The sequence below is a fragment of the Anopheles darlingi genome, chromosome 2 (genome assembly GCF_943734745.1).
Source record: "Anopheles darlingi chromosome 2, idAnoDarlMG_H_01, whole genome shotgun sequence".
Classification (NCBI taxonomy): Eukaryota; Metazoa; Arthropoda; class Insecta; order Diptera; family Culicidae; genus Anopheles; species Anopheles darlingi.
This window is the reverse complement of record NC_064874.1, coordinates 15,307,092-15,314,591: the sequence shown is the minus strand read 5'-3', so window position 1 is coordinate 15,314,591 and position 7,500 is coordinate 15,307,092. Positions and strand designations below refer to the sequence as shown.

Below are 7,500 nucleotides of genomic sequence, written 5' to 3'. Positions count from 1 at the left end.
GTGCATCACGTTTTTGACTGGAGTAATGCATTTAGCCACGAGTGAAGGTTTGCCGTTACAGCATACTTCGGTTCACGATACAGATGCAGAACGACCACGGCGCATTGCTGTTGAAGGACGGTTCCAAATCTCTACCCAGCAGGCGTCACATCATCAACATCCAACATCCAACACCGCACGGACGATGCATTCAAACATTGCGGATATCCTTGTAAAGCTCCCTGCAATCAGCGGCAGCCATTGCTACTTGAAGGCAACCAAATTTGATTTAACCTCCGTGGTGAGTGTGAGCCGAGAAACGAACCGCAATAATGGGGCAAAAATGGGAGTTTCCTAGGGCAGGCAAAGCAGCATAAGTGAGAAAAATGGCACCAGGCCATCATGCTGCCGAATGTTAGTGCGATTGAATCCGTTCTCGAGTGGCCACACGATGCGGAAATGTGTTCCACCGAAAAAAAGGAACCATTGCCACTCATTGCCACTCATTTGTCTCCACTTGAGGGTTGGCTGATCCGCTCACAACGCCTCGTGTGGTAAGGTATGCTGAACGATGGCGGTGTACGGGGTGGCAATGAAAGGATAATGCGAATGTCATGTATGGTACCGAGGCACACATTAACGGCTAGTAAGCAGATTTTCCTGCCAGATTGGGAAATTATAAAAAGGGGCAGGATGTGAAGTGTTCTTCTTTTGCGTTGCTGACGCTGCCGCTTTTTTTCAGCACGTTGAACGTCCTTGTTCAGGTTAGAAGCAGTATCGTGAGGATCCATCGTGAGGTTTACGCAGCTGCTGGGTTTCTCGTTTTATGTCATGCTTGAACCCTGGATATAAAAGGGTCCTCGACGAGTTTTATTGCGCTTGGATTCCTTTGTTTAATGTACTGACTTACACTACACTTTGACAATGCACTTGGTGGCGTGGAAACACTTTGTGAAGTATTGAATAAAGTATAGCTGAAAATCAAACACATTTCCATAGTGTACCACATGTCGTCGGGTTTACATCTATTCGACATGCTTTTTGATAAGAGAAACAGGGAAATAATCTTATCAGTAAACATCGCAAGCTGTTACCCAATTATGTAAAACAGTCGTCGAGAAACCATATTGAATATGCAAATCCATTTTCGGTCGAAAATTCCACTCTCGATACTCATATCACATCTCCCAGCGGCATATCGCAGCATCGACGGCATCGAGCACATGACACCTCATTTTCAACCTGTCAATACTGTCATCCAGTGATCCTTGGTTGGCAGCTTGGCGGGATGGCCAACCAAAAAGCGGGCACACAGAACGCTGTTCTTGGCATACCGACACAAAGACACACACACACACACATTTTAAAATACCCCCCCAGGTGCGTGCGCCAAGTACGCGACGCTGCCCGCAGTGTGCAATGGCCAGGGCTTGATGTAGCACAACAGCTACAACAGAAACAAAATGTTGTCGCTGATGTTGAGAATCATATGGGCTGTAAATTAGCATATGCCAGTCGTTCGCGATGACATATAAGCCCCTCTCACGCGATGAACCAAATCGTGGGGAATGCAATTTTTCGCATCATCATGTCAAACAGAACGCCTCGACGAATGGGTGTCCGTGTCGAACAAACACTGAAACATGACTGGTGTGGTGGGATGGGGAGGTGCGGTGCAGTGCATGTTTGATGCATATTTGATTCTAAACAGCGACAAAGATGTTAATCTAATATAATATCGAAACTACCAAGGGAACTACCCTCCGCCTCGGGAGTGAAGCGGAGTGCCTTGAACAGGTCCCCGCTGGGCGGTCGGATGTCGCGCGGGATTCCAATGGGTTCATAAATTGCCAGTGAATGGCATTTCATGAGCTGATAACGTTTCGGCGACACGCGTCGGGGGTTGTCAGTCCATCCTTCTCGGCTATGGGGTTTTGTGTCACAATTTATGCACGAAGGTTGTCACAGCGTGCTCAGTTTGCCCAGGTTCCATAGTATGCCGATGTTTGATGGTAATGTGAGGCTAGGAGATAGGGCCTCGGTGATATGAGGTCATCCATCCTAGCGATTCAGCAACGGCGGTGTGCGGTTGGCAATTCCTTGCACAAGCTTCAATACACACTAAATGGCACGGTACGCGGTGCGGTTACGAGTCATGCAAGTCTGCAGTTAACGGTTCAGTTGGTCAACAAGTATATCAAATGAATTCGCTGTTTAGATGTCTGTCCCTCTCGTGTCGTGGCGTGTTAATGATATTTTCTAAATGATCGAACGGATCAGCATGGGAATATGCTGTACAGATCCTGATTAGAATTCATAACCATAACTCCTTGTGCATATAGTAATGCCGTATTGCGTTTTTTGAATTTATATTTGTAGAGATTGTTTGAATTGTAAAGCACGTATAAGTTTACGAGTTCAATCAATCTATATATTTTTTTACAGCACTTCGTGACACAATAGTAACATCAATCTTGCTGGTTTCTACCAATCACTAGCAGCATTCCATTGAAGCTCACAAGGAACAGGCAGCAGCACTGGGAATCATGAAGTGAACAAAGAAACCGATTTGAAGAGCTTCATTCTTTTACTGAAGCACCACCGAAGAAAGGCATCTTTTCTGACCCCACAGGAGTAGAGCGAACAGATACCGTTGGATACCGCATTCGCGCCATTGCAGAGCTGCCTCTCTCTCAAGGTGATCCTGTTCAGTACTTCAACAGCATGAAGTGTTACTGAATCTTCCCAAGAAAGATGTTACCCAACAGCAACGCCTAGCACGAACGCGCAAGACACAAGGTTCCGTGTTCCGAGCACCGAAGACCGAAGTGGCAACGACAGAGCCGGGAGAATCGAAGCAAGCCATGGCACCATTGCTTCATCGACCTTTCCTTTTCCGAAAGTCATCTTCCTTGCTCTTCTTCTTGCGGAACACTCGGAGTGTATCCAACACACACACACATACACGCACCCGATGATCTACCGGTGGGTGGCGTAGATGAGCATGTAATTATGTATGTTTACAGATATCATAAGGCACGTACGGCGGAAGGACAAGGGAAGTGAAACGGAAGCTCGGCGTATCACACAGGAAACTGCCGATTTGTAATACTAACCGGTGGCTTTTGTGGTAAGGCCAGTGCTCCGCCGTCAGGATCTCAAGAAGAAGTGAGAATAGGAAAGGCAAAGGCATGTGCCGTTGTTGTACAATTTGTATGTAGCACTTTGGCCAGATTTCTCCAGCACGGCAAATGGTCGCTCCGCTTCAATCCCACCCGCCTTGGGATTGCCGAGCAGACGAGCCGACATTGCTGGTAATTTTGCCGACGCTGAAGAACATCTCGTGCGTTTCTGATTAAACCGCACTGCTTGAGGTTGATGCTGAGATTGCTGGTACGTGATTATGGTGCAATTTGGGCAAAAACAAAAAATCTTGGCTGTAGGATCAAACAATCTTACGGAGGGAATTAAGGGAAGCAGAGGATAATTTTGATCCAGTTAATAAACTCTTGATTATTTAGTATAACATTTTAGCTAAAGTTATACCTAAAACATGGTATTTTGTTATATTCAATAATATGTAGATAGATAGTTAAAGATAATTCAATTATTTTAAGGATATTTAATAATTGTGTTTCTTCGATTACGTTTTTCCATGTTACCGCAAAGAAAAGAAGAAAATTTTAACCGAAAGATTGTAAGTGTACTGTAAATAAGCAATTAGAGGCCGCTGGCAAGAAATTGCCTTTATTACTGAAACCAGCAGCAGCAACGTTTGACCCCTTGCATGGTGTGACTGGCGATAGAGCGGATCGGTAGCAGGCCCAGCAGGAGAAGCGTGTTAATTACGACTGTTTGCTTAACTAATTAAGATGATTTCCAGCCACCGATGCTGAGGTCGTTGATGCCTATACGCCGTAGACGGCAGTTCCTTGCGCAGCGACGGAAAAAAGAAAAACTTCTTATAAAAACTTGCTGTGCTAAGTATGCGACGGTAATCGATATTCTGCTTCACGGGGTTCAGCGGGGGCTTGGCGATGCTGTTTCGTCAGCCAGAGATGTTTCCTGGAGTTAAAACAAATATAGGGGAGCACGGTACTCCCAAAAATAGAACTGCTGCTTCACTTAAGTATCTTTCAAACTAGCCGCTTGAACGAGACATAATATCGTATGTTGATGTACCTCTCGTCTTTCACCGTGGCGGCGTGGTTAAGTGAATCAGTTGTACTAATGGTGGGTTGTGAGGTTGGCATGAAACTGTGCTCCCTCTGACATGCTCCCCTTTCTTATGGATATCATGACGAAAGTGTATGCGGCTCGGTCGCTCGGTGTTCACGTTGTTAATTATTTCATTCTAAAGGTTGACTCGGGAGTTATGTCAACGAATGCGTTAAACGCACCGCGAGCGGCTCTGCGCTGCGTCGCAGTCACCATGTTACGTCTTATTTCGTCTTCTCAAACATGACCAACAAGGCTGCGATTAATGTCTAGGGTTTGCTACGACATGATTGACTTAAGAGGAAAAAAAATGAGAGTCTTTTTGATGTTCAAACGAGAGACCGCCCGACGGACGCTGAAATCTGAGCGATGATTTTAAGATGGGCGCGACCATGGAAGACACGTATCAAAACAAGAAAAACCGGACCAAGGGATTTACGGAAGCTCAACCGAATTGACAGATTTCACTAACAATGACGCGACTAGACTCGGTCGGTATGACATCTCTGGTAGGCTTTGACCAGCTCACTTTATGGGACTAGCTCCCAAAAGGAACAGGTAAAAAAGGGATCGACGAAACAGGACGGTTGCATCAGAGGGAGGGGGTTGTGAAGGAAGTGTTGCATTATCCGTTTTTTTTTCGATCGTAAGGGAATGGAATGTGGATTTTCAATCAAGCGCCTTCAATATGTTGCTGATGGATTGGTATGCCGCCGGCAGGTCATGAGATAGGAGACAGATTATATAATTTGGTAAAAGTATTTCCATTTAAAGATGTTGCTGCATGGAAAGGAAATTTATCTAGCTATGAGCAAACCGTTTTAGAATAAAAAAAAAATCATCTTCCTGGCATGTGCCCCCAGCTCATTCCAGATTTAGGCTTGAGCTTTAAACCGACAGTGTATCCCATGAACAATTTAAAACTTTGACCAACCATCGGCAAATGTTGCCACATGTTCGGTCAGCTTAAAGGAACTTAGAAGCGTTTCATAAATCAAGATAACAACTAATGCTGATCGCCTCGAGCTTCATTCAATAGGCAGTAGTGTAGAAAGGATAGATAAATGACGGGAGCGTTCACAGTCCCCCAAGGCATAAACTATCGTGTTGATTCATGTAGCAACAGATCCTAGCTGGAAGCCTAAACCCTAATGTGACAAAGTAACACCCTTACTAATTGACTCTACTGCAGGGCTGGGTGGGGATGGCGATGGTTGTGTAAATTACCTAGCAACGAGATCAAAACAAAAAACTTTTTGATAAGCTGCCCCGAAAAACAGACAACTTACAGTTTCATCTCTTTTTTCTATGTAGTGCCTGACGAAGCGTATCTGCTTATGTCCTGCAGAACGTATTGAGCGTTTAAAGGTACTTTTCGATTTCCCCTTTCCTTTATCAACCCGTGTGTTGGTTCCGTGAGTCCCCGGGCGTAGAAGCCTGATTGCTAAGCGATGAGCGAGTAACTCTCAAGTCAAATTGATTTTCAACTTTAAACAAAGAGGTTAAATGCTTAATCTGATTTATGCCCTCAGATAGTGGCATCCTGTGTCCCTCGCTCGATGAGCGGCTACGGCTTCGGCAGGACCGGTAAACCAACGACCGTGGCGTTCCAAATGCGTTGCATCTGGTTTACCGGTAAGGTTTTCGGTGTTGACCCCAAGAGTGTTTTTATTCCCTTTTTGGCATTATCCGTTGGTCTTTAAATAACTTTCCTGGTGGCAAGAAATTGCACTTAAGTGGGACTTTTGAAGTGGTAGGTCTGGCACGTTTACCACCGGCACGGGTTCGGCTGGAAAAAAGTGTTCTCTAGCTGAGGACTCCAGCCCAGCGGCCTTGAAGAGATTTTTTCGTTTGTTTTTTTTTTGTTTAATCGCGTCCAGAATTCGTTCGAACCTTACCTGGTGAGCGCGAGATAACCAGAAACACCGAAAAGGATACGGTTAATTGACAGATTAATTATCGGCGTGTGGATAAGAGCGGAGAAAAATGGAGCAAGATAGACGATAAAAATCCGACGCTACTGAGACCTCTGGCCACTGCTTGGAACGGGTCTTGAAAGAAGTTGAAAAAGAAAGTGTTTTGATTTAATTAAGATGTCCTACGTTCACACCGCCCGGGCCAGCCAGTGCCATTCCTTGATTAACCAGAACAGATACGCGCAGTTTACAAGCAGCTCTTGACAGCGATTAGCTTGTTCACAGCATGTCTTGGGTTGCGAACAGTTGGTTTTTGAAGTGAAACAGCGAACCTTCGGGCGCTAGAAGCGCTCACGATCCCCATACGTTCACATTTCGTTTTTACCTTTAAGACGTTAAGATAAAAGTCCTGTCCTTTCAACTTTGATTCTTAAGAACCCGGGTATCATCTGAAGCTAAACTGCAAAATCAATAGCTCTTAGCCCTCTTGCTAGATGCGGATGGCTTCGGCTGGAAAAGCATATATATAAACCGATTAAGGCCTACATCCGACATAGGCCGCACGGGACCGCACAAGACGTCCTCTCTATGGGTGGGACAGAGTGCACTCATCACCTCGTGTATTCTATCTTCTGGGTAGGCTCATAAATCCGCATCCTTCGTCTGAGTCTACGCTCGAGTTATTGAACGAGTGTAGCCCGGGGTTGGGGATGAGGGGATACAGGATGTGAGTGAGACAAATCGAACTTCTTTTCCGCTCTCCGCTCGCACCGCTGACCGCAAAAAAAAACCAACCCTCCTCATCTTGATTCCATCGATTTTTTTCCACTTCAAATACGTGACTGGAAACAGTGTCTTTTCACGAGCCTTCCCCCATCCCCGTTAACGAAATGGGGGTCGAAATGAACGTGCCCAGGAGTGTGTGCGAGTGTGTGCTAGTGTGTGTGTGTGTGTGAATGTTGTGGGACGAGAGCAGAGAGACGTCGTCACCGTCGCCAAGGATCACCGAGGAGCATACGAGACGGACGCCCTCTTCCAGAAAGATGGTCATAAATTGTTTTGGAGCGAATTTAATATGATTCTGTTGTGGCCATACGTGTGTGTGTGTGTGTGTGTGTGTGTGTGTAAGCGTGCGTTGTGGAGGTCTGGACACTCTGGTGGGGCTACGAAAACCGTGTGCCTTTCGTGCGGTTTGGCTTGAACCTTTAATGGCAGCTCGGTGATTAATGGGAACCTCCGACCAAACCTACGGTAGAGATGGATTTGAAGGGTGTCACGACACCAGCCCTGGACCAGTGGCGGAGCACTGTTTAGCAACCCTCGCCCTCCAGCGTCTCGACTGATCCGTACAGTGCCGAAACTCGCCGGCCAACGCCCATTGGAACAA

The 7,500-nt window shown here is 46.0% G+C and overlaps 1 protein-coding gene across 3 annotated transcripts in view; it reads right to left on the bottom strand.

Moving 5' to 3' along the window:
- The window catches only part of LOC125950977 (protein slit), a 141,401-nt gene that overhangs the window by 20,784 nt on the left and 113,117 nt on the right, over positions 1 to 7,500 (bottom strand). The gene's annotated exons all lie outside the window — the stretch shown is intronic.